Source organism: Amblyraja radiata, chromosome 8 (genome assembly GCF_010909765.2).
Source record: "Amblyraja radiata isolate CabotCenter1 chromosome 8, sAmbRad1.1.pri, whole genome shotgun sequence".
Classification (NCBI taxonomy): Eukaryota; Metazoa; Chordata; class Chondrichthyes; order Rajiformes; family Rajidae; genus Amblyraja; species Amblyraja radiata.
The window spans coordinates 65,001,141-65,027,003 of NC_045963.1; the positions used below are offsets into that span (position 1 = coordinate 65,001,141).

A 25,863-nucleotide genomic window follows, 5' to 3' on the forward strand; every position below is an offset into this window, starting at 1 on the left:
TACTCGGGAGAGTTCGTGAGCAACTCGGGAAAGTGGGACAAGGCCTTTAAAGGACTTATGTCCTGACCCTGGTAGTGAGCACTGGAGAAAGATAGACAGCAGATTCACATCTGCATCGGCCCACACAAGGGGTGTAGGGCATTTCTGCTGCAGAACGTGGCCTATGAAGTTCTGGGCAGTCACACAGAAACTGGCTTTAAAAATGTTTTTTTTAAGGAGGTGGGCTTCTTTTCTGAGCTTTAAGGTATGTTAGACTGAAGTTTCAGGAAGTAGCTTGTGTTTCTCAAGGGGAGGGGCCATGTGGTATAGCCAATTTTCTTAATGTTCTTCAGAGTGCCTGAGTGAGGTTGGTCACCTGTAGCCTGGCATTAAGGGCCCACCTTGAAACTTGGTGAGTACTCTTCTGGGCCAGGAGTTATTGAGGATGGTCTGACAGTTCTGTGGCAGGGGAGTGGAGTTACACGAGCCAGGTAGGTGTCTTGTCTCTCTCTGTTTCTGTTTCTCTCTCTCTCTCTCTCTCCACCGAAGGCGTGAATCAGGAAATGGAGTTGTGTGTGAAACTGGCTTGGGCTGCTTCTGCCCTCAAGGGCTGAGCCCGCGGGTGCCAAGGGAGATTGAAAGCCTTGGTCAAATGCAGGGCAACATAAGTGGAGGGCGGTGTGGTGGACACAAAATGCCGGAGCAACTCAGCGGGTCAGGCAGCACCTCCGGGGGAAAAGGAATAGGTGACATTACGGGTCGAGATCAGACCTTCACCAGAGGTGGAGAAAGGGCCGTTATACAGCAGGGAGGGCAGTGTGGAGGGACATAGGGGCTCAACTCGAAAGGCAGGGATTGAGTGGACTGGCTTGGATTGAGGGAATTGATGGCACTGGTGTGTTATGGCCATGAACTCCAGTGAGAAGTTGGATTAAGAATCTCAACGCTATATTCATGGATGCAGCCTCAACAGATCTACGGGCCAGGAAGGCCAAAGATCCACAAACGTATCCACCTCAGTATTATTTGGTGACTCCGTAAGCAATGGATTCATAGTGTGGTGCCGTCTACACTAATCCCAATCACCCACATTAGCATGTATCCTTCTATGCCTTACCTATATGAATGCCTGTCTAAATGTATCTGAATTCCATTACCACCTCTGACAGCACGTTCCAGATATCAACCACCTTGAAACATTATCTGCTGCACCACATTATGAATCCTGGATTTAAGGGAACACCAATTAAAACTGAGGTGGATAAGACTGAGTTTGTGAAAAAAATACTTCCTCTCATATCCCCTTTCAAACTCCTTCCTCTCAGCTTAAACCTCTGTTCTCTTATTTACTTTATAAACTTCTACTGAGGAAATGGTTTTGGCAATTTTACTGGAACTATGCACATTGTAATTTTCCACACCTTGGTCAGGTCCCCCTCAGCCTCCACTGCTCCAGTGAAAACAAGCCCAATTGATTCAATCTCTGCCCATAACCCCATCCATCAATCCATCCATCCATAACTACACTATCCATGCAACTATGGACAACCTCATCATTCGTAAAGGGTGGTGAACAGAACCAAAAAAATGCTTCACGTGTGTCCTAACCACTATTTTAAACGTATGCAACACAACGCTCAAACTTTTATATTTTATGCCCTGAACTATGAAGACAGGCATGCCATCTACCTTCAACACCACGCCATCGACCTGTGTCACCACTTTCAGGGAGCAATGGACTTGCACCCCAAGGTCTCTCCGTTCACCAACATTTACTGCAAAGTTAGTTTAGTTTCGAGATACAGCGTGGAAACAGGCCCTTCGGCCCACTGAGTCCGCGCCGACCAGCGATCCCCGTATATTAACACTATGCTACACACACCTGGGACAATTTACAATTTACCAAGCCAATTAGTCTACAAACTTGTATGTCTTTGGAGTGTGGGAGGAAACCGGAGCACCCGGAGAAAACCCATGCAGGTCACTGGGAGAACGTACAAATTCCGTACAGACAAGCACACATGGTCAGAATCGAACCCGGGTCCTGGCACTGTAAGGCAGCAACTCTAGTATTGCGCCACCTTGCCCGTCCCACTGTTACCACAATGTGATGTGCTACCACCATTTGACTTCCTAAAATGCATCACCTCACACGTACTAGGAATAGATTCCATCTGCCAACATTTCACCCAACATTCTATCTGACTCATATCTCGCTGTAGCCTTGGACATGCTCCCGAACCACAACATTGGCAACATCCACAGACTTACTAATCAAACCACCTGCATTTGCATCCAAGCTGTTGGTGTATATCATAGACACCCAGTGTCACAGCACTAATCCCAGTAATACACCACTGGTCACAGACTTGGGGCGGAGTTATGGATGGATGGAGTGGCACAGTGGCGCAGCGGTAGAGTTACAGCCTATGGGCCCAGGCTCGTTCCTGACTATGGCGCTTTCTGTATGGAGTTTATACGTTCTCCCAGTGACCATGTGGGTTTTCTCCAGGTGCCCTGGTAATCCCCCACAATCCAAAGATGTACAGGTTTGTAGGTTAATTGGCTTGGTATCATTGCAAATTGTCCCTAGTGTGTGTAGCATAGTGTTGAGGTACGGGGATCGCTGGTCAGCGTGAACTCGGTCGGTCGAAGGGCCTGTTTTGATGCTGTGTCTCTAAAGCCTAACTGTCTAAAGACTTCCAATCAGAACAACATATTCCCATGACCACCTTCTATCTCCAATTAGCCAGCTCGCATTGGATCCAATGTGTCTTCACATTCTGGACCACATGAGACTATGTCAAATGCCTTACTGAAGTCCACATGGACAACATTAGGGTAGGTACATGGGTAGAAAAGGTTTAGAGGGATATGGATCAAAACACATTCAAATAGGACCAGACCAGACCAGACATAGTCAGCATAGACGAGATGGGGCAAAGGGCCTGTTTCCATGCTGCATGGCTCTGTGATTATTGCACTGTTAGAGGGAGCTGGTAGTGTATGAATGGGCTGATGTACTCTCCACAGTACAATACTGACAGAGCTACAAGGAGAGTTGTGGTTGTTCATAAGTGATAGGAGCAGAATTAGACCATTCAGCCCATCAAGTCTCCTCCGCCATTCAATCATGGCTGATCTTTCTCTCCTTCCTAATCCAATTCTCCTGCCTTCTCCCCATAACCTTGTAAAGGTCACCAGAGTGCTCGGAGCAGGGGGAAGGTGCAACTGGAGTGAACCTACTGCCCTGACGATGGAGCCCAGTAACCATCACCACTGAGGATATTGACAAACCTTGTCAATACAGCAATGGCAGGCTGGGCCCTTGCTATATGACCAGTGTCCCAGCACCAATCCCTATAGTACACCACTGGTCACAAACCTGGGGCGGATGGATAGGGCGGCACGGTGGTGCAGCAATAGAGTTGCTGCCTCACAGCGCCAGAGACCCGGGTTCGATCCTGACTACGGGTGCTGTCTGTACGGAGTTTGTACATTCTCCCCGTGACCAATGTGGGTTTTCTCTGGGAGCACCAGTTTCCTCCCACACTTTAAAGACGTGCAGGTTTTTAGGCTAATTGGCTTAGGTAAAGTTGTATAAGGTGCTTAGTGTGTGTAGGATAATGTTAGTGTATGTGGACCACTGGTTGCATTGGACTCGGTGGGCTGAAGGGCCTGTTCCTGCACTGTATCTCTAAACTAAACCTAAATGGCACTGATGCATGTAACATCAGGACATGGGCAAAAGTTCTAAGAACTGGCCATTTGGCCCTCTGTACCTGTTCTGTCTTTCAATAAAATCATCATTATCTTTTATTCCATTGTCACCTTACTGCATTACAGTAAATTCGATGATTCCCTTATCTTCCCCACCACCCGGGTCATGTCTTCTTCTCACTGCCACCATTGGGCAGGAGGTAAAGCCTGAAGTCTCACACCATCAAGTATTGCAACAGCTTTTGGGGTGGCACGGTGGCGCATCGGTGGAGTTGCTGCCTTACAGCGCCAGAGACCCGGGTTCAATCCTGACTATAGGTGCTGTCTGTACGGTGTTTGTAGGTTCTCCACGTGACTTATGTGGGTTTTCTCCTGGAGTTCCAGTTTCCTCCCACACTCCAAAGACGTACAGGTTTAAAGGCTAATTGGCTTTAGTAAAATTGTAAATTGTCCCTAATGTGTGTGGGATAGTGTTAGTGTTGGGATCACTGGCCGGCGTGGAATCGATGGGCTGTTTCCGCACTGTATCCCTAAACTAAACAGCTACCTTCCTACAATCATCACATTCCTGAACTGACCTACCCAACCCTAATCCTACATCAACCGGAACAATATGGACCACCTCTTGCACTACCATGGACTTATTTTCCATTTCTTAGTAACTTATATGTTGCACAGTCATTTTCTTCTTACCGAGTTTGTAAAATGTATGTGTAACATGTGTATAACTTGTTCTTGTGTGTTATGTGAGTCTATGTGCTTGTGAAGCTGCTGCAAGCAAAATATTTAATTGTACCTGCATTTCACCCTGCTTGTGTATACGACGATAAACTTGACTCGACACGACTTGACGACTTGATATCCACAAATCTCTAAATCTCTTTCGGTAGTACCTGTATAATCATCCTAGCCACCATGCCTTGTCAGTCCCCTCTCAAGGAGAGGATTCACCATCCTCTGGGTGAAACAATTTATTTTGACCATAATCCTGAGTACATGGCCCTTACTCTGAGACTGTGGATCCAGACTTTAGCCAGGAGAAGATATCCTCTCTGACTCTACACTGCCAAGCTGTGTAAGAGATTTATATGTTTCAGTAGGATCACCTCTCACTCTTCGAAACTCAGATTGTCAGCCAAGCCTGTTTAATCTCTGAGTACTGGGCAGGATAGCAGGGGGAGTTATTTGCTGGACCGTGGAACTTGGACATCCACAGGGAGAAGGCATGGCTTTACCTGGAAGATGGGACCAGTTTTTTTGCTGTCTTCAGAGAGGTGTTCATTTATCTCAGTCATGAGGTAGTCAGCTCTGGGACTGAAGTTGCAGACAACAACTTGCTACAAACCTTCTAACCATCCTTAATGTGGGGTGTTGCATGTGCAGTATGCGTGAAGCGTGGGAGTATGCATGACCAGGCATGTAGCGTGTTTGCAGTGTTGGAAGTACGTTTGGTGGGGGGGGGGGTGTGTATATGTGTGTACAGTGTGGTGTGTGTACAGTCCAGGGCATGTCCAGTCCAGGGTGTGTATATGTGTGTACATTGTGAGGTGTGTGTACAGTGAGTGGTGTGTGTGCACTGTGTGTGTATGCACGTGCGCTGTATGAGATATGTAGACTGAAGTGTGTGTACAGAGTGTGATGTGTGTGGAATGTGTGTACAGTGTGGAGTGTGTGTACTGTGTGGAATGTGTGTACTGTGTGTACTGTGTGGAGTGTGTATGTACAGTGGAGTGTGTGTACATTGTGGAGTGTGTGTGTACAGTGTGGAGTGTGTGTACAGTGTGGAGTGTGTGTGCGCAGTGTGGGTTGTGTACAATGGTGTGTGTATGGTTTGTGTAGGGTATGTATGTACAGTGGGTGTGGTGTGTGTGTGTACAGTGTGTGGGATGTGAGGTGTAATAAGATGCGACAGGGTCTTATCATAGACGGCAGTATGGATTTGTCAAGGGTCAAAGGAAACTGGTTGGGTCTCTCTGCCCAAGGAAGAAGTGGCCTTAGACTATCATGGATTGGAAAATGATACAGAGGGATTGTACGAAGATGACCTGGTCGGGACCATGGAACTGAAAACTGGTGAAGTGGCTGAGGACATCTGAAGGGTCAACAGATGAAAGTGGGCTGGCTCGCGATCGGGGATGAGTTCAAATCATGGTTAGAAGAAAGAAGAGAGACACAAAGAGCTGGAGTAGCTCAGCGGGTCAGGCAGCATCTCTGGAGGAAAGGAATAGGTGATGTTTTGGGTTGAGACCCTTCTTCGGAAGTTTGGTGGGGCAAGAGCAGACGTGGCAGGGATTGGGACTGGGAAGGTGTCTGAAGAAACGTCGGGGGAGGAGGATCTAGAAGAGCAGCAGAATTCAGGATCTGCTGTAGTTTGCAATCTTTTCCGCCTGAATGAAAGGTAAAAGTGTAGTTTTGTCTCGATGGAGAGAGGCTGGGGAATGCTGGAATGTGGATGATCTCCCCCCCCCCCCCCCCCTCCATAAACCAGACAAAATCTTTCCCCTAGTCTCACCCAAATAAGAGGCGGCCGATCTAGACCACATCAGGACTTCCGTTCCGATTGCTGGGTCGAATTTGCCATTTGCACTTTGCAACTCTGGCCCGGCCGGAACCAGCAGATCCTTTCCCTAATGCCCCTGTCTCACTTAGGAAACCTGAACGGAAACCTCTGGAGACTTTGTGCCCCATCCAAGGTTTCCGTGTGGTTCCTGGAGGATCCCGGAGGTTTATGTCAGTCTCTCTACCAGCTTCCACTACCTGCAACCTCCGGCAACCACCTGCAGCCTCCGGGAACCGCACGGAAACCTTGGGTGGGGCGCAAAGTCTCCAGAGGTTTCCGTTCAGGTTTCCTAAGTGGGACATGGGCATTAGACGACTTTGCGGGCCAGTATCTTATTTTCCCCCCCCCCCCACCCCACCCCACCCCAGGCTGTGACCTCTATTGGAGCGGCAAAACGGACAATCCAGAAAGGCTCTGGAACCAAGGGTGCCTGAAAAACGGTAGTGGACGTAATTTGAAACATGATGGAATGTTGGCCTATATCACAAGCAGCAATGAGGGTAAAATTGAGAAATCTTTGACCCAACTAGGAGGGCTTCATGCAGTCCTAACCACCCTGGATAAGGCAGGGATGAGCCTCTATTTGGAGGCAATGCAGGGAAGGTTCGCTGAGTTGATCCCTGACGAAGTAATTGATACACAAAGAGAGGTTGGGCAGATTAGAAGCTTTGAAGAATGAGAGATGGCCTTCTGGACAGCATCAGATTCTGAAAGCGGTGGCAGTGAGTGTAGAGAGGATTTCCCCAGTGAGGATATCTGGAACCCGGGACAATGTTTTAGGATAAGTGCTTTGCTCATTCAAGGTGGAGATGGGGAGGAACTTCTTCTCTGCAAGCTATGGAATTCTCTCCTCCTGAGAGCCATGGAACTGGTGTTACTGTCTGCTTCAGCCTTGAACACATTTAGATGTGGTGCTGCTGTGGGTGACAGGAACGTGAAGTTGAGGAAAAGACAGTTGCCCCACGCTGAATACTGGAGCATGCTCAGGGGGCTGAATCACCTATTCCTGCATCTATTCAAGTCAAGACAAGTCGATATAACCTTTAAGAAATAATCAGACAGGTACATAGATAGGACAGGTTTGGAAGGGTATGGGCCAAAAGTGGGCAGGTGGGACGATTGTAGCTGGGACATGTTGGCCAGCGTGGACAAGTTGAACTGAAGGGCCTGTTTCCACGCTGTATCACTCTATGACTAAGGAACTGCAGCTGCTGGTTTATTTATTTTTTTAAAAGACAGAACTCAGCGGATCTGGCAGCATCTCTGGAGGATGTGGATAGGTGACATTTCAGGTCAGAACCCTTCTTCAGCTTGAATCGGGCCAGTAAAAACATGGCAAGGATTGTGACTGGGAAGGAGGAGTCTGAGGGGTGAGGATATACAAGAGCAGCAGAAATGAGGAGTCATTGAAGTTCAGTTGAGTTTAGTTTATCGTTACATGTACCTAGGTATGGTAAAACCGTTTTTTGTTGCGTGCTAACCAGTCAGCAGAAAGACAATACATGATTACAATTGATCCATTTACACTGCATTGATACAAGATAAGGGAATAACATTTAGTGCAAGGTAAAGCCAGCGAAGCGATTAAGGGTAGTCCGAGGGTCACCAAAGAGGTAGAGAGTAGTTCAGCACTGCTCTCTGGCTGTGGCAGGATGATTCATTTGCCTGATAATAGCTGGGAATAAACTGTCCCCGAATATGGTGGTGTGCGTTTTCAAACTTCTATACTTTTTACTTGATGGGAGAGGGGAGAAGAGGGAGTGGCCATGGTGCGAATTCTTCTTGATTATGCTGCTGGCCTTGCTGAGAAAGTGTGAGGTATAAATGGAGTCAATAGAAGGGGGGTTGGTTTGTGTGATGGTGTGGGTTGCGTCCACAATTCTCTGCAATTCCGCTCGTAGGAATTTGAAGTTTTGTCTCATCTCTACTTCGGTCCCGACAACGCAAACTGGGGTATTTGTACCACGTTGCTTCCTGAAGTCGATCACTGTCTCCTTTGTATTACTGACATTGAGTGAAAGGTTGATGTCTCATCATTATTTGTTATTCGGCCCACAATGGTGGTGTCGTCTGCAAATTTGAAAATGGAATTAGCTTTGCACATGGCTGCTCAGGCTACAAAATTTGCAATCTTTGCAATGGGATGAATTACTAAAGTTCTTCTACGATGAGCTTTCTACGATGACATGAAAAAGTTCAAAGTTTTCAGCTGGCACGGAGGCGCAGCGGGTAGAGTCGCTGCCTTGTGCCCCTGTCCCAATTAGGAAACCTGAACGGAAACCTCTGGAGACTTTGCGCCCCACCCAAGGTTTCCGTGCGGTTCCCGGATGTTGCTGGTGGTTGCCGGAGGTTGCAGGTGGTGGAAGCAGGTAGGGAGACTGACAAAAACCTCCGGGAACCGCACGGAAACCTTGGGTGGGGCGCAAAGTCTCCAGAGGTTTCCGTTCAGGTTTCCTAAGTGGGACAGGGGCATTACAGTGCTAGAGACGCGGGTTCGATCCTGACCACGGGGTGCTGTCTGCATGGAATTTGCACATTATCCCTGTGGCTGCCTGGGTTTTCGCCGGGTGCTCCAGTTTCAACCCACATTCCAAAGACTTGCATGTTTGTAGGTTAATGACTTTGGTAAATTGTCTCTAGTGTATAGGAGAGAACTAGTGTACGGGGTGATTGTTGGTCGGCGGGGACTCGGTGGGCCGAAGGACCGGTTTCGATACTGCATCTCTAATCTAATCTAAACTGCCACTCACCACCGCCTTCTCAAGGCCAATTACGGTGGATGCTAAATGCTGAGATTTGCAGTCACGCCCAGATTCCAAAATAATTAATAAATAATTGCTGGATAAATATCACTGGAGGAAAACTGATTAACTTGAGTGGAGGAATAAATGTCCAGTTGAGAGAACTGGCAAGTCCTCAGTTTGACATTTCTTCGGAGGGATGACCAGGTTCGTGAAACTATTAGACTGGAATATGCGGTGGTACGATACAGGTGCAGGATGTGGGTTTTAAGATCATTTCACTGTTCTGAGGAGAAGGAAGGAAATCGAAAGGTTCTCACCATAGCCGACCTCAACTGTTGCGAGAAACTAAACAATGTGAAACACGAGGAAGAGCTGACACGTACACATCAATTAGCACATTGCAAAGTAAGACAGAGGTAAACCTTGGTGCTGAGAGGGTGCTCCAGATATCCCTATTGTCCTCAGCAGACAATCATTTATCAACACAAACACCAAAAGTTGTGCAGATGATGGAAGTCTGAGGTAAAAAGAGAAAAATGTTGGAAATTTTCCAAGGGCGGTTTAGTGGCAGAGCTGGTAGAGCAACTGCCCCACAGCGCCAGAGACCCCAGTTCAATCCTGGTCTCGGGTGCTGTCTGTTTGGAGTTTGCATCTTCTCTCTGTGACCACGTGGGTTTCCTCCGGGTGCTCTAGTTTCCTCCCACATCCCAAAGACATGTGGGTTTGTGGATTAATTGGTCTCTGTATATTGCCCTTAGCATGTAGGGAATGGATGCGAAAGTTAACTAAACTCAACAGCACAGGCAGCATCTGTGAAAAGAAGTAAGTCAACCTTTCAATCCAGGACCCTTCACCAATTAGGAAGTAATTGGTTTGATGGGGGCAAGTGTAGGATGAAGCAATGGATCTTCCAGGGCAGTCCTGTTAGTGGATCTTTGGCAGGATGTGGACTGGGGTGAGGGAAGTTATGGAGACATCTCCTGAGGTAGGGAGGTCCATAACATGGGGATAGTCTGCTGTCAGTGTTAAATGGTGAATGTGCGCGATGGGATGACTCTTACTTCATTGTACAGGAGAGTTTAGTTTAGAGATGCAGCATGGAAACAAGCCCTTCAGCCCACGGAGTCCTGAAGTCGGCTAGCACCTTGTGCACTCGTTCTATCCGACACAGTATGTACAATTTAGAGAGCGCCAATTAGCCTACAAACCTGCATGTCTTTGGAATATCGAATGAAACCGGAGCACCCGGAGAATATCCACGTGGTGCCGTGGAGAACGTGCAAACACCGTACAGCAGCACCCGAGGTCAGGATCGAACCAGGGTTCTCTGTGCTGTACTATATACCACAATAACTATACTGCTGCATCACTGTGCTGCACTGAGAGCTACTTAAAGCTACTTGAGATTCTGAGTGAGCAGAGCAAAGCTTCAATGTCCTGACAAAATATTGGGGGGCTTCTGTTGAGATCAAAATTATCAGTGTGATCGGAGCAATGTCCCGTCCAGGGTTCGATCCTGACTACGGGTGCTGTCTGTATAGAGATTGTACGTTCTCCCTGTGACCGCGTGGGTTTTCTCTGGATGCTCCGGTTTCGTCCCGCACTTCAAAGGCGTACAGGTTAGTAAGTTAATTAGCTTCAGTAAAAATTGTACATTGTCTCGAGTGTTTAGGATAGTGTTAGTGTACGGGGTGACCGCTTGTCGGCGCGGACTCGGTGGGCCAAATGGCATGTTTCCGTGCTGTTCTTTAAAGTAAAGTAAAGAGGCGTGAACTGTGCAGATAATTCCTTGGAACTGAACTCGCTTAACAGTCAAAGAGTCATAGAGCTATACCATAAGGAAATAGCCATCGGCCAAACTTGACTGTGCCGGCCAAGGTGGCGTTTGGAGTATGTCCTATTTGCCTGAATTTGCTCCTTAACCCTGAACCCTTTTAATCTATATATCTTTCGAAAGTTGTAATTGTATCCGCTTCTATAGCTTCCTCTGGTAGCTCATTCCAGATATGGACTACCCCCTGAGTGAAGAAGTTGCTCCTAAGGTCCCTGTTCAATCTCTCGCCTCTCTCTAAAGCTTTTTCCTCTAGTTTTAGAATCATCCATTCACTTTATCCATGCCCCTCATGATTCTGTACACCTCAGTGAAGTGCTCCGGCCTGCTCGCCCCCCCCCCCCCCCCAGCCTCTTACGCTCCAAAGATTAAAGTCCCTGCCCATCCAATCTCTCCCTAGAACTCGCCAGCAAGCCCAGGTAACATCCAGGTGATCTCTAATGCATGTTTACCAACAGTTTTGAGATGGTTGTGAAAAGAAGCTCTGCAAATATAACCATATAACCATATAACAATTACAGCACGGAAACAGGCCATCTCGGCCCTATAAGTCCGTGCCGTGGAGGCCCATGCTTTAGGCAGGAAGCACTGTGTTGTGTGAGGGGAAAAGTTCTGCTGAGTCAGGGAGAGATCCACGCCTTGTGACGTGGTGTGACATTTTGTCCGAGTTCTATCGAAACACTTGTCAATAGGGAAGCACAGTGGCGTAGTGGCAGAGTTCCTGCCTCACATCGCTAGAGACCAGGGTTCAATCCTGACTACGGGTGCTGTCTATACGGAGATTGTATGTTCTCTCTGTGACTGCGTGGGTTTTCATTAGCTGCTCCAGTTTCTTCCCACATTTCAAAGACGTACAGGTTTGTCGGTCAATTGGCCGGGAAAAGTTGTAAATTGTCCCCATTTTTTAGGATAGCGCTAGTGTGCAGGGATCGCTGGTCGGCACGGACTCAGTGATCAGAAAGGCCTGTTTCTGCGCTGAATCTCTGAACTAAACTAAAACTAATTGCAAATGCGGCTGCAGGCTCACTCCCCGTGCAGGGTGGCTAGGTGGACTTGCTGCTACAAGCCTGGCTACGGAGTGATGTGTTGATTCTGCAGCAAGTTTGGGCTCATTGTTACTGAGGCGAGTGTTAAGGGGTGGTGGAGGAGGGGGGAATTGGGTGGGTGGGGGGGGGCGAGCAGGCCGGAGCACTTCACACCAACAGAGGAGGAAGTCACTGCGGTGTGAATGTAAACAGCCATAGTGATGAGATTTTCCTGCTGTTTATAGAACAGTGCAGCAGAGGACCAGGCTCTTTTGCCCACCATGTCTATGCTGACCACAATGCTAATTTAAACATCCTATCTGCCTGCACATAGTCCATAACCCCCCATTCGCTGCATGTCCGTGGGTCAGTCTAAATGTCACATAAAAGTTGCATGTAAATCTCCTTCAAACTTGCCCCCTCTCACGTCAAAACTGTCCTCTGGAATTTGACATTTCCACCCATCGAAAAAGATTTTGGTTGTTTACCCTCTCGTGGTTAGATACGCTTCTCTTATCTCCCCTCAGTTTCCAATACTCCAGCGGAAACAACCCAACTTCTTTCATCATATATTGTCCAGTCAACATCACGGTGAAACTCTTCTGCACCCCTTCCAAAACCTCAACATCCTTCATGTAATGGGGAAACAAGATACGCAGTACTCCAAATGTGGCCTAATTAAAGTTTTATACAGTTGCAATGTGACTTCTTGATGAAGGTAGATATGTTATACTCTTCCATACCACCTATCATCCTGTGCCCAACCTCTGTGCCAACCAAGGTACTGATCTGGGCTAATTCCATTTCACTGCACTTGATCCATATCCCTTTAAACTGTTCCTATCCATGTAGCTGTCTAAATGTCCCTTAAACATTGTAATTGGGAACTTCCTCTGGCAGCTCGTTCCTTATACCCACTGTGTGGAAAATGTTGCCCCTCAGTTCCCCTTTAAATCTTTCCCCTCTCACCTAAATCTATGTCTTCTCATTTTAGACTCCATAACCCAGGGGAAAATGTCTGTGACCATCCCCCATGTCTACATCCCCGTGATTATATGAGCATCCTTCGGGCACCACTCATTCTCCTTCGCTCCAGAGAAAAAAGTCCCTGCCTGTCCAATCTCTCTTTATAACTCAAAATCTTCATTAAAAGTTATCCCTCTCTGATGCATGTCCTTTTCTCAGGACTGGGCTTTTCTGTAACAAAATGCAAAGGCTGGTCATCTGAGATAATTGATTTCAGCACTGAGTCCAGAGAGCTGTTACGCAATTTGCCATAGGATGAGCTGCTGGTTCATGACCTGTTCTTGGGAGAACACTGTGTCACAACAAGTAGAGAGGTGACCTTATTGACCTATACAAAATCATGAGGGGCATGGATAAATTGAACACTCACAATCATTTTTCTAGAGTAGAGGATTCTAAAACTAGAAGGCATGGGCTTAAGGTGAGAGGCAAGAGATTTATGAGGGGGTTTATGTTTATGTTTATATTTGCCACATGTGCCCAGCCTAATGACCTTATGACCTAATGTACAGCATGTCAGAAGGTTGGACCTTAAAATAGCATTCCGGAGATCTGGAAGAGAAAAACTAACGCGCTGGATATCTGTACACTTAGCAGGTCAGGCAGCATCTGCAGAGAGAGCGGGACAGAACTAACGTCTCCAGTCTGAACTTGCATGTGAAGGGATAGAGTGCTTGTACTGCCTAGATTAGTGCAGTTTTAAAATAGACTTGAGTCGACTCATAATGTCATAAGTGATAGGAGTAGAATTAGGCCATTCATCTCACCAAGTCTACTCTGCCACTCAATCATGGCTCTCGCTCCTAACCCCATTCTCCTGTCTTTTCCCCATAACTCTTGACACCCGTAATAGTCAAGAACTGTATCTCCAAAGTCTATAGTCCATGGTAGTGCAACTGGTATCCGTGGCGTTTCATTCACGAGGTAGGAATAGCGTTCAGCTGGTCGATTCGAGAATCTGATGTTTATAAGAAAGTAACTTCCTGAATCTTGTGGTGTTAGACTGGGCTTTTGTATCTCCTGCCTGATGGTGGAGATACCTGATGAACCTGTCTGAAGAAGGGTCTTGACCCGAGACATCACTCATCCCTTCTATCCAGAGATGCTGCTTGTCCCGCTGAGTTACTCCAGCTTTTTGTGTCTATCTCCTGCCTGATGATAGCAGTGTGAAGTGGGCTTGGCCCAGATGCTGGGGATTCTTGATGATAGCTGCTGCCATCTTGAGGCAGCACCAGATGTGGATGCTTTAGTTAGTAACGAGGACTGCGCCGTTGTGATGGACTGGGGTGAGTCCACCATTCTCTGCAGCCTCTTGTGTGTTGCCTCCTGTGTGTTGCAATTGCCATACCGGGTCATGGTGCTATAGGGAACAGAGAGGAACTGTGTATGTGTACAAGACCAACAGATTCAGGTGCAGGAACACATCGAAAGAACACAGAAACAAGATAAAACTCAGAACATAGAGTCATAGAGTTTACAACACAGAAACAGGCCCTTCAGTCCACCATGTCAATGCTGGCCTGATCCCATTGCCTGCATTGTCTTATCCTTCCATACCGTACCTGTGTAAGTCTGTCTGAATGCCTCTTTGACAGGGATTGTACCTGCCCCTACATCTCCTCTGGCAGGATGTTCCATATATCTGTGTGAGTAAATAAAATCGTAAAATACTCTTTCTCTCACCTTCCTCTCACCTTAATCCCAAGACATTTACTTTTTGATATCCCAAGTATGGGAAAACTATTTTGACTCGCTCTATCTACGCCTCTCATAATCTTGCAGACTTCAGCGAGGTCACCCCTTAAGGCCCTGTCCCACTGTACGAGTTCATTCAGTGCTCTCCTGAGTTAAAAAAAAAATCAAACTCGTGGTAAGCACGTAGAATGTACGCAGCAGGTACATCGCAGCTCGGGGATGTCTCTTAGCGGCTCGTAACACTAATGGCAGGAACTCGGGAAACGCTGTAAACTCGGGAAGACTTGTGAAGATTTTTCAACGTGTTGAAAAATGTCCACGAGAGCCCTGAGTACCGACGAGCGGCCATTACCGTAAATCTCCGAGTTCGAATCAGGGCAAACTCGGGAGAACTCTTTGAATGAACTCGTACAGTGGGACAGTGCTTTTACTCCTTCCCTCCAGGGAAAGCAAGTCCTGCTTACCCAATCTCTCTCAACAACTAAAGCCCACCAATCCATGTAACAATCTGGCGGATCTCCTCTGCACTATCTCCAACAAAATTACAGCCTTCCTATACTGTGGTGACCAGAACTACACACAATACCAACTCGTGTTTTGCAAATGTTCCATATATCTGTGTGGAGATGGCACAATGGGCTAAGTGTTCGGCTGGCAACCGGAAGGTAGCTGGTTCGAATCCCGCTTGGAGTGCATACTGTCCTTGTGTCCTTGGGCAAGACACTTCACCCACCTTTGCCTGTGTGTGTCCTTGGGCAAGACACTTCACTCCACCTTTGCCTGTGTGTGTGAATGTAATTATGTGAAGCACTTTGGGGTCAATGCAAGTTGACTAAAAATGTGCTATATAAATAAAGAAATTTAATTTTAATTTAATTTCAAAGTTGCAACAATGTTGCCAACTCTTTAATTCTATGCCCCTCCTAGAAAGAGAAGCATGCATTAACGTTGTGTAGGAAGGAACTACAGATGCTGGTTAACACTGAAGATAGACACAAAATGTTGGAGTAACTCAGTGGGTCAGGCCGCATGTAACTTATTGTACTTCTAATTAAAAAAATAAAATAAAATAAAAAAAAGGAAAGGTAAAGAAGAAATCAGTCGGGATCGATGACCCAGGAAAGGTGGAGCCCAGAATGGTCCATTGTTGTCTGTGGAAAAGGTGATTATGAAGGGATACGAACAGTGAGACTAGCAAGATGACTAGGGTGGGGAGGGACGAAGAGAGAGGAAATGCAAGGGTTACTTGAAATTAGAGAAATTAATATTAATACCTCTGGGTTGCAAGTTGCCCAAGAGAAATATGAGATGCTGTTCTACCAAGGCATAAAACCTTTTCACCATTCTATCTGCCAATATTGCTACTTTCAGTGAATTATAGTCTTGGACCTCCAGTTATCATAGTTTATCGCAGTTCACTCGACAGAGGAACGGGTTTGCAGTTTACAAGGCTTGTTGGAGGCATGGTCACAAGTGCACCCTGCAATACACTTCTGCAGCATCCACCCTTTACAAAGCTGAGTAATAAAACCCTTATTATTTCTTCAAAACAAAAAACAAAATGTGAATAAATAAGGGGTGGGAGTCAGTGGATGTGTTGACATTTTTTGGAAGACTTTAAAAAAAGGACCCACTTAGAAAGTTAGCCAAAGAGGTTGGAACAGGGGCAACTGAACCATCCTCTCACCAACTAGAGAGCAGTCCTGACCTCCCATCTACCACGTTGGAGACCATCAAAATATCTGTAATTGGACTTTACTGGGCTATATCTTGTATCAAATGTTCTACCCTTTATTCCTGTATATGTACCTTGTGGATGGCTTGATTGTAGTCTTTTCACTAACTGGCTAGCACGCCTCAAAGAGCTTTACACCCGGATGCGGCTATGGTGGTGGCTGGAGATTTTAATAAATCAAATCTCAAGAAGGTCATGCCGAACTTCTACCAACACATCACGTGTGCCACCAGGGGGGAGAGAACTTTGGACCACTGCTACACACCGTTCAGGAAAGGCTACAAGGCCGTTTCACTCCCTCCCCAAGGAAAATCTGACCACGCTGCCATTTTCCTGTTGCCGGAGTATAAACAGAGGATAGTTCGGGAAGCGGTAGAGACGAGGGACGTAAAGCGGTGGTCCGACCAGTCAGAGGCCATGTTGCAAGATGCACTGAGTGATGTCGACTGGAATATGTTCGAAGCAAGTTCCAGTGACGTCAGTGAGTTCGCGAAAGCAGTCACGGACTTCATCGCAACAGTAACCGACAACATCGTCCCCACGGTAAGGGTAAGCACCTTTCCGAACCAAAAACCCTGGGTAGACAGGTCTGTTCGTGTGGCCCTGAATGCTCGCACCACTGCCTACAACTCGGGCCTGGTATCAGAAAACATGGACGTCTACAAGGCAGAGTCCTACCGACTGCAAAGGGCGGTGAAGGACGCAAAGAGGAGGTACAGAGACAAGATGGAGTTACAGATGGAGCAGCAGGACACCAGAAGCCTGTGGCAGGGGCTACGGATTGTAACCAACTACCGGAGCACCCCTCCCTCATCCGCAAGTGCCGGCACCTCCCTAGCTGATGACCTGAACTCCTTTTACGCTCATTTTGAGAGGGGCAACACCACCCCAGGTCTGCCGACTATCGACAATACCGCCAGTGGGCTGGCTACCGAAGCTGAAGGGAGGAATGTGCACACATTCTCGCTGTCCGAGCACGACGTGAGGAGGGCTCTGACACGGGTGAACACGAGAAAAACTGCAGGTCCCGATGGCATCTCGGGGCGAGTACTCAAGTCCTGTGCTACGCAGCTAGCTCCAGTGCTCACTACATTATTCAACCTCTCCCTGGACAAGTCCGTGGTCCCTGCCTGCTTCAAAAAATCTATCATTGTACCGGTACCAAAAAATGCCTCCCCAGCCTGTCTGAATGACTACCGTCCGGTGGCCCTTACCTCGGTAGTCATGAAATGCTTTGAGAGGCTGGTGAAGAAACACATCTGCGCCTTCCTCCCTCGGAACATGGACCCGTTGCAGTTCGCATACCGTCCGAACAGATCCACGGACGATACGGTCTCCCAGGTCTTGCACATTACTCCCTCCCATCCGGACAGCCAGAAGGGGGGCTACGTGAGGATGCTGTTCATAGACTACAGTTCAGCCTTCAACACGATAGTCCCCACCAGACTGGCCGGGAAGCTAATGGAATTGGGGCTCAACACCTCCCTGTGTGCCTGGGTCCTGGACTTTCTCACCGCCAGGCCCCAGGTAGTCAAGATGGGAGGGAATACATCGAAGTCCCTCACCCTGAGCACAGTATCGCCCCAGGGTTGCGTCCTCAGCCCCCTATTGTACTCCCTGTACACACATGACTGTGTGGCTAGGTTCAGCTCCAACTCAATAATTAAGTTTGCTGATGACACTGTGGTGGTGGGCCTGATCTCAGACAACGATGAGAAGGCCTACCGGGAGGAGGTGGCTGATCTAGCACTCTGGTGCCAGGATAACAGCCTCCTCTTGAACATCAAAAAAATGAAGGAGCTGATCATGGACTTTAGGAGGGCACATCATCCGAGGACGTACACTCCATTGAGGATAAATGAGGATCCTGTGGATAGGGTGAATTGTTTTAAATATCTGGGTCCACATCTCCGAGGATATGACATGGGCATCACACGCCTCAGCACTCGTGAGTAAGGCAAGGCAGCGCCTTTACCACCTCAGGCAATTGAGGAAATTCAGAGTGTCTCCGAGGATCCTCCAGTGCTTCTACGCAGCGGCGGTGGAAAGCATCTTGTCCGGGAACATTACCATCTGGTTTGGGAATTGCTCTGCCAAGGACAAGAAGGCTCTGCAGAGAGTAGTGCGTTCGGCCGAACGCACTATGGGAACTTCACGCCCCCCTGCAGGAACTATACATCAGGAGGTGCAACTCCAGAGCCAACAATATCATGAGAGACCCCTTCCACCCCTGCAACGGACTGTTCCAGCTGCTACGGTCAGGCAAACGCCTCCGTTGCCATGCGGTGAGAACAGAGAGGTTGAGAAGGAGTTTCTTCCCAGAGGCCATTCGGACTGTAAATGCCTATCTCACCAGGGACTAACTCTACTGAACGTTTTTCCTTCCATTATTTATTATGTAAAGGTATATGTGTGTTATGATTGTGTTTATAGTTTGTTTGGTTGTTTGTCTTTTTGCACAAAAGTCCGCGAGCATTGCCACTTTCATTTCACTGCACATCTCGTATGTGTATGTGACAAATAAACTTGACTTGACTTGACTACACTGTACCTCGGTGCTTATGACAATAATAAACTAAAATAAATTTAACTAAACTAAAGCACAGGGAGTAAAACACAAAATGCTTGAGTAACTCAGCAGATCAGGCAGAATCTCTATTTTGGAAGGTCAGAATAAAGTTGGTGAAGCTTTGGAACCCTCTTCCCGCAAGGTCCATGGAGGCTTCATCATCAGCTTCATATAAAACGGAGGCGGACAGATTTCTGGACTGTGGGAATCGATGCTTGTGGAGATGGGGGCAGAAGAATGACTCACACCCGAGTCATTCTCTCTTCTCTCATCTCCTGCCTGGCAGCAGATACAAAAGCTTGAAAGCACTCGCCACCAGATTCAAACAGCTTCTTCCCCATCAGTCTCTTGAACGGATCTCTCATTTGCTAAGGATGTATTCCCAATCTCCCCATCTACCTGGTTGCAGTTCTTGGACTTTGTTATTATCTGCACTTTGTCGATAGCTGAATCACTACATTCTGCACTCTGTTTATTTTCTATTGTGCGCTACCTGATGTACTAATGGATGGCATGATTTGCCTGGACAGCACAGAAAACAAAGTTCACTGTACCTTGGTACACTTGACTAATAAATCAATGGCCATTCCAATCTTGGTGTTCAGAGAGACTTGTGTTTCTTGGACAGAAATGGTTGAAAGCTAACATGCCATTGTAGCAAGGCAAATGGTTTGCTGGCCTTTATCGATAGTTGATTTGTGTACAGCAGCATAGATGTCTTGGAGACATAAGGTACTGCAGATGCTGAAAACTTGAGCATAACTGGAGTGCTTGAGAAACTCAGTTGGTCAGGCAGCATCTATGAAGGGAATGGACAGATGACCTAAAACGTCTTCTGTCCGTTCCCTCCACAGATGCAGCCTGACCTGCTGAATTCCTCCAATGCTTCGTGTTCTGAATAGAGATGTCCTCCTGAGAATGTTTAGCTCGCTTCCATAAGACCGATCTAGGAGTATTGTCTGTAGGGACTTCCTTGCCTGGGAAGGATTTACTTGGAAAAGAGGAAGTGCAGTGAAGGTTCATAAGTGATAGGAGCATAATAGGCCATTTGGCCTGTCATCCACACTGCCATTCAATCATGGCTGATCTAACTCTCTCCCTAAAACCCATTATCCTGCCTTCTCCCCATAATCCCTGACACCCGTACTAATCAAAAATCTATCTATCTCAATATCCATTGACCTGGCCTCCACAGCCTTCTGTGGCTATGAATTCTACATAGTTAGATAGAGCTCTAGGTGCTAATGGAATCAAGGGATATGGGGAGAAGGCAGGCACGGGCTATTAATTGGGGACGATCAGCTATGATTGCAGTGAATGGCGGTGCTGGCTCGAAGGGCCGAATGGCCTCGTCCAGCACCTATTTTCCATGTTTCTATGTTTCTATTCACCACCATCATCTGGGATGAGTTTAGAGGTGATGTCATTGCAATCCACAAATTTCTTAAACAGTTTGGCAAGATACAGAATTAATATTTACCCAATAGGGATATCTTGAACCAGGGATAAGAGACTCAAAATAAAGGAATGTTCATTATGATGCCCATTATGTACAGTTCTGGTCACTTGAAGGGTGTAGAAAAGATTCACAAGGATGTTACCAGAACCTAAGAGCTTGAATATAAAAGGTCTGAATAGGCTGTGTTTCATTTCTCTGGAGTGTATAAGGCTGAGGGGGTGACCTTATAGAGATGTGCAAGATCATGAGGGTCATAGATAAGATGGATGGTCACAGTCTGTTTTCCAGTACAGTGGAGTCAACAATTTGAGTTTTGAGGTGCAAGGGGAAACATTTAGAAATAGAAATAGAAATAGAAAATAGGTGCAGGAGGAGGCCATTCGGCCCTTCGAGCCAGCACCGCCATTCATTATGATCATGGCTGATCGTCCCCAATTAATAACCCGTGCCTGAAGGGCAACTTTTTCACATGGTGAATGGTTTGCATGTGAAACATTCTTAAGGCCCTATCCCACTTTCCTGAGTTATTCACGAACTCTCCCGAGTTTTCCCCTTGATTCGAACTCGGAGAATTACGGTAATAGCCGTTCGTAAGTACTCGTGGACTTTTTAACTAGTGGACATTTTTCAACATGTTAAAAAAATGTCCCGAGTTACCTGATGCCCCGAGTTCCCACGGCTGGCATTACGAGCCGCTACGAAACACACAAGTACTCCATCGGGCTCCTACGAGCTCACTACCGACATTACCCGACATTCCCCGTTCGAATCAAGGGGAAAACTCGGGAGAGTTCGTGAGTAACTTGGGAAAGTGGGACAGGGCCTTTACACGAGGAAGTGGTGGAGGAGGGTACAATTGCAACATTCAAAAGGTATTTTGATAGAAAAGGTTAAGAGAGATATGATTCAAACACAGGCAAATGGGACCAGTTCTGATGGACATCTTGAGCAAAGAGCAGATTGCTGGAGTAATTGCTGGAGCATCTGTGGGGGGAAAAGGCAGAACAAACTAGAATGTAGAACTAGACAACATAGGAACAGGCCCTTCAACTTGTATTGTCTGTGCCAAAGCTGGTGCTTCTCTCTGAACGTGATCCATATCTCTCCATTCCCTGCACTTTCAAAGAGCTATAGACGTAGACCACACAATCTCTCTGCATTTCAATGCTGTTAAGGGCCTTGTCATTAACTGTCAACATTTCCACTTACATTCAATCTCCCCAAGTGCAACATCTCACACTTGCTTGAATTAAACCTCATCTTCCATTTATCTTCCCATTTCTGTAATTGATGTAAGTCCCGCTATATCCTATGGCAGCCTTCCTCTTTTTTCACAATTCCACCAATTTTGATATCATCTGCAAGGTCTCGGCACTGGTCCCTGTGGAACACCACTAGACACAGATCTCCAGTTAAAATAACACCCTTGCACCAGTAATCTCTGCCTTATTTGGGTAAGCCAGTTCTGAATGCAAACTGCCAAGTCATCATATATCCCACACGTCCCAATCTTAGCTTGCCGTGAGGGACTGCATCAAACGCCTTATAAAAATCCATGTAGACCAAAGCTACTGCCCCACTCTCATTTTTCATCTTGATCATCTCCTCAAGAAAGCTAAATCAAGTGGACAAAGCCATGCTGACTGTCTCCCGTTAATTCCATTCTCTTCCAAATAAAAGTTTAATCATACCCAAAGAATCCTCTCCAATAGCTTGCCGACCATTAATGTGAGGCTCACTGGTCATTCATTTCCTGGGTTATTTTTACATCCCTTCTTAAACAAAGGACCTACATTAGCTAGTTCAGTATAAATCGCTATAGGATCTCGCTTGCGACGAGAGAAGATGCAAAAATCTTCATTAAGAGCCTTGCAATCACCTCTCTTGCCTCTCTCAATAACGTGGGATAGATCCCATCATGTCCCAGCGATGTGTCCACTTTAAAGCTATACAAGAAGCCCAACATCTTGATCTCAATTTTCCCTAACATATTAGTATACCTCACACTGATCTCACTATCATCCATGTCCTCCTTGGTGAATAGAAATGCAAAGTAATCGTTTTGTACCTCGCCTATTCTCTGAATCCAACCGTAAATTCCCTTGTTTATCCTTAAGCAGCCCCACCTTCTCCTTAGTTAAGGGAGTTCTTGTTTTTAATGCACATTTAAAAAGCCTTGGATATTCTTTATCCCGAATTGTCAATTACATTTCATAGCGTTATTTGGCTCCTATTAATTGCCTGCTGGAGTTATTTCCTGTTTGCTTTATATTCCTCAAACCTGTCTGATTTCATTATCCACAACTTTAAATATGCTTCTTTGTTCCCTTTGACCAAATTTAGAATCTCTCTGGTCATTCAAGGTTCCCTTACCTTGACATCTGTATTCCTCCTTACTAAAACACAGTAGTCTTGAACTCTGATCAGCTAGTCTATAAACAATTCCCACATGTCTGAAGGGGACTTGCCCAATTACAGCTGCTCCCAATTTAGTCTCACTAATCCTGCCTAATAATGCTGTAATTACCTTACCTCAATTTGATTATTTCCCCCCCAAGGTCCAGACTTATTGTTACTCATAATTATCTTACAATTAATGGTCGGATTCTGAAGAAGGGTCTCGACCCGAAACATCACCCGTTCCTTCTCTCCAGAGATGCTGCCTGTCCTGCTGAGTTACTCCAGCATTTTGTGTCTACCTTACAATTAATGGAGTTGTGGAAATTGTTTCAAACGCTCTTCCACTGAAACACCGTTCACCTGGCCAGGTTCGTTTCCCAAAAGAGGAAGATGTTATTTTGGGTCAGGACGTTTTTTTCACTGAAGTGAGTTAGGTCAAAGAGGGTAGAAGGCTGTCTGGGGGATTCTGTCATGTATTGGTATTGGCCTATTATTGTCCCGTGTCCCCAAATAAAGTGATAAACTTTGTTTGCGTGCTATCCAGTCAAATCATAATGTGCATGAGTACAATCAAGCCATACGCAAGTGGTGCAAAGAGAAAAATACCAGAGTGCAGAATATAGTGTTACTGCATTATAGCGTTACTGCCACAGACAAAGTTCAGATGAAAAAGTTCAAGGGCCACAGTGAGGTAGGTTGAGAGAATGTGGACTATGCAAATTAGCTTATGAGAGGACCATTCAGTAGCTTAATAATAGCTGAGAGGGAGTGTTCCCGAATCTTGTATTATCTGCTTTCAAGCTTATTTTAAAATCTTCTATCCAGTGTGAGAGGGGAGAAGAGAGAATGATCAAGGTGAAAATAGTTCCTGATTATGATGGTTGCTTTCCCGAGGTAGTGTGGTGTACATGAAACTAGGGCATGGAATAGGCGATATCCACCATTCTCTGCAATTTCTTGTAGTCTTAGGCTGAGCTATTGCCAAATTTAATTGAGATGTATTAAATTAAATTGTGATGTATTTGTGTAAGTTGATAAGAGTCTTTTGAGACATATTAAACTTCCTATCTTCTGAAGAAGTAGAGGCGTTGGTGTATTTTCTTGGTCATAGCTTCAATATGGTTGGACCTGGACAAATTGTTGGTGAAATCTTTGCCTAGGAACTTGAAGCCCTCAATCATCTCCAATTTAGCACTGACTGGGGCATGTACACAGTCTCATTTCAAGAAGTTTATAACTAGTTCCTTCATCTTACTGACATTGTGGGAGGTTATTGTCTTGTTACGATGATCTCTATCTCTTTCCTGTACTCTGTCTTATCTTTGTTTCGCTTTGTGACAAGTGGTGTCACATGCAAACTTGTAAATGGAATAGAGCAGTACTTGGCCCCACAGAAGTGCATCAGGAGTATAAAAAGGGGCTGAGAATGCATCCTTGTGGGACACCGCTGTTGAGAATTATCGTGGAGCATGTTTTGACAACTTAAACCCCTGTCTCACGGTGCGAGTCAACCCACGAGTGACCCCGAGTTTAAAACAAATTAAACTTGTGGTAATCGCATACAATGAACGTAGCGGGAACGTCAGAACTCGTGGACGCAACTTAGCGACTCGTGGCGCTAACGGCAGGTACCCGGGAAACTTGTTAACTCTTGAAAAATTTTAAACATGTTTAAAGATTTCCACGAGTCAAATTTACCCTTGAAGTTAAAATTTGAAACATTTAAACTCGTTGTAAGAACGTAGTGGCCCGTGAGTTTACCGTAGTGACTCGTGAGTCTACCGTGGGCACTCTTTAACTCATCGGACAGGCAGCATCTCTGGAGAGAAGGAATGGGTGACGGGATGACGTTTCCAAAATTCTGCTGCGTCTTTGTGTTACTCCAGCACTGTGTGTTCACTTTTTGTCAACCAGCATCTGCCCTTTCTTGTGTGAAACATTATTTTTATCCGTGGCAGTTGATTGTCACGGGGGGGGGGGGGGGGGGGGGGAGTTGGGGTGACATAGTACGGTAGACAAGTGTATGATAGGTGTACTAACTTTGTGGGAGAGAGGGCGGGGAGAAGGGAGAGAGAGAGGAGGACAGGAGAGAGAATCAGAGGAGCAGAAGAATTAGAAACAAGTACCTCACTATTATTGGTTCTTATTCATGGGATAAAAATCTTTTATCCAGGGTAACAAGAATAACAATGCGCAAAATTAAAATGGTTATTGTGACGAAATGGGGAAGAAGGATTTAAAAAGCTGCCGCTAACAATTATATTAACTGCATGGAAATTTCTGCATGAATAGATGACGACTCAGAGCATGTCAATAGCTATCTTTTTGTTTATTTCGTATATCTCAGGATAAAGATTAAAAAAAAACAAATAGTCCTGCATAACAAGAACGACTAAAGGTCAGAGCTGTCCCACACCTCATTATGCAAATACTAAAGATGGGTAAAAATACCAGATTTAAACCAATTCAGACAGGAAATCTTTTATCAATTAAACGTTCTCAAGTTGCTTTTGCTGTTTATTAACTGATAAAAAATTATCATCAGTAGCTTTTGCTTTCAATTCTTTTAATTGATAATTTTTAATCATCCTGGCAGCACCAGAGACCCGGGTTCGATCCTGACCTCGGTGCAGAGTTTGAGCTTTGTCTTTCATTCAGAGGTTTCGGGCGGGCTGGGGTGACTGTAGGGCTCTGAAAACTTTGTTTCCCAGGGCTGGGGTGAGTGTGAAAGGGGCAGATCTGCCCAATCAGCAATGTTTTGAGCCGCTGCTTTTTATACAGTTTAAGTCGTGACGGTGGGACGGCTGTTCTGACGGACATGCTGGGTGAGTAGAGAGACACACACTGCTATCCCTCTGGTCTACGGACCTTGCTGTCGGGGGGAAAAATAACGTTAATTTTCAATTTACCTCATCTTTTTGTTAGGTTTACTAACGTTTTGATGAGAGATAAATTAAGGGAATAAAACAATCTTACTAGACACAAAAAACTGGAGTAACTCAGCCAAGCCAGCAGCATCTCTGGAGAGAAGTCAAAACTTTTATTTCAGTCTGAAGAAGGGACTCGACCAGAAACATCACCCATTCCTTCTCTCCAGAAATGCTGCATGTCCCGCTGAGT

General features: G+C 46.2%; 1 protein-coding gene across 2 annotated transcripts in view; it reads left to right on the top strand.

The window, feature by feature from the left end:
• Nucleotides 1-283: 283 nt before the first annotated feature.
• The window catches only part of ptk2b (protein tyrosine kinase 2 beta), a 115,653-nt gene continuing 90,073 nt past the window's right edge, over nt 284-25,863 (top strand). For both annotated transcript variants that reach the window (XM_033026102.1, XM_033026103.1), the window contains exon 1: nt 284-391. The gene's annotated coding sequence lies outside the window, so the exon portion shown is untranslated. The remainder of the gene's footprint in view (nt 392-25,863) is intronic.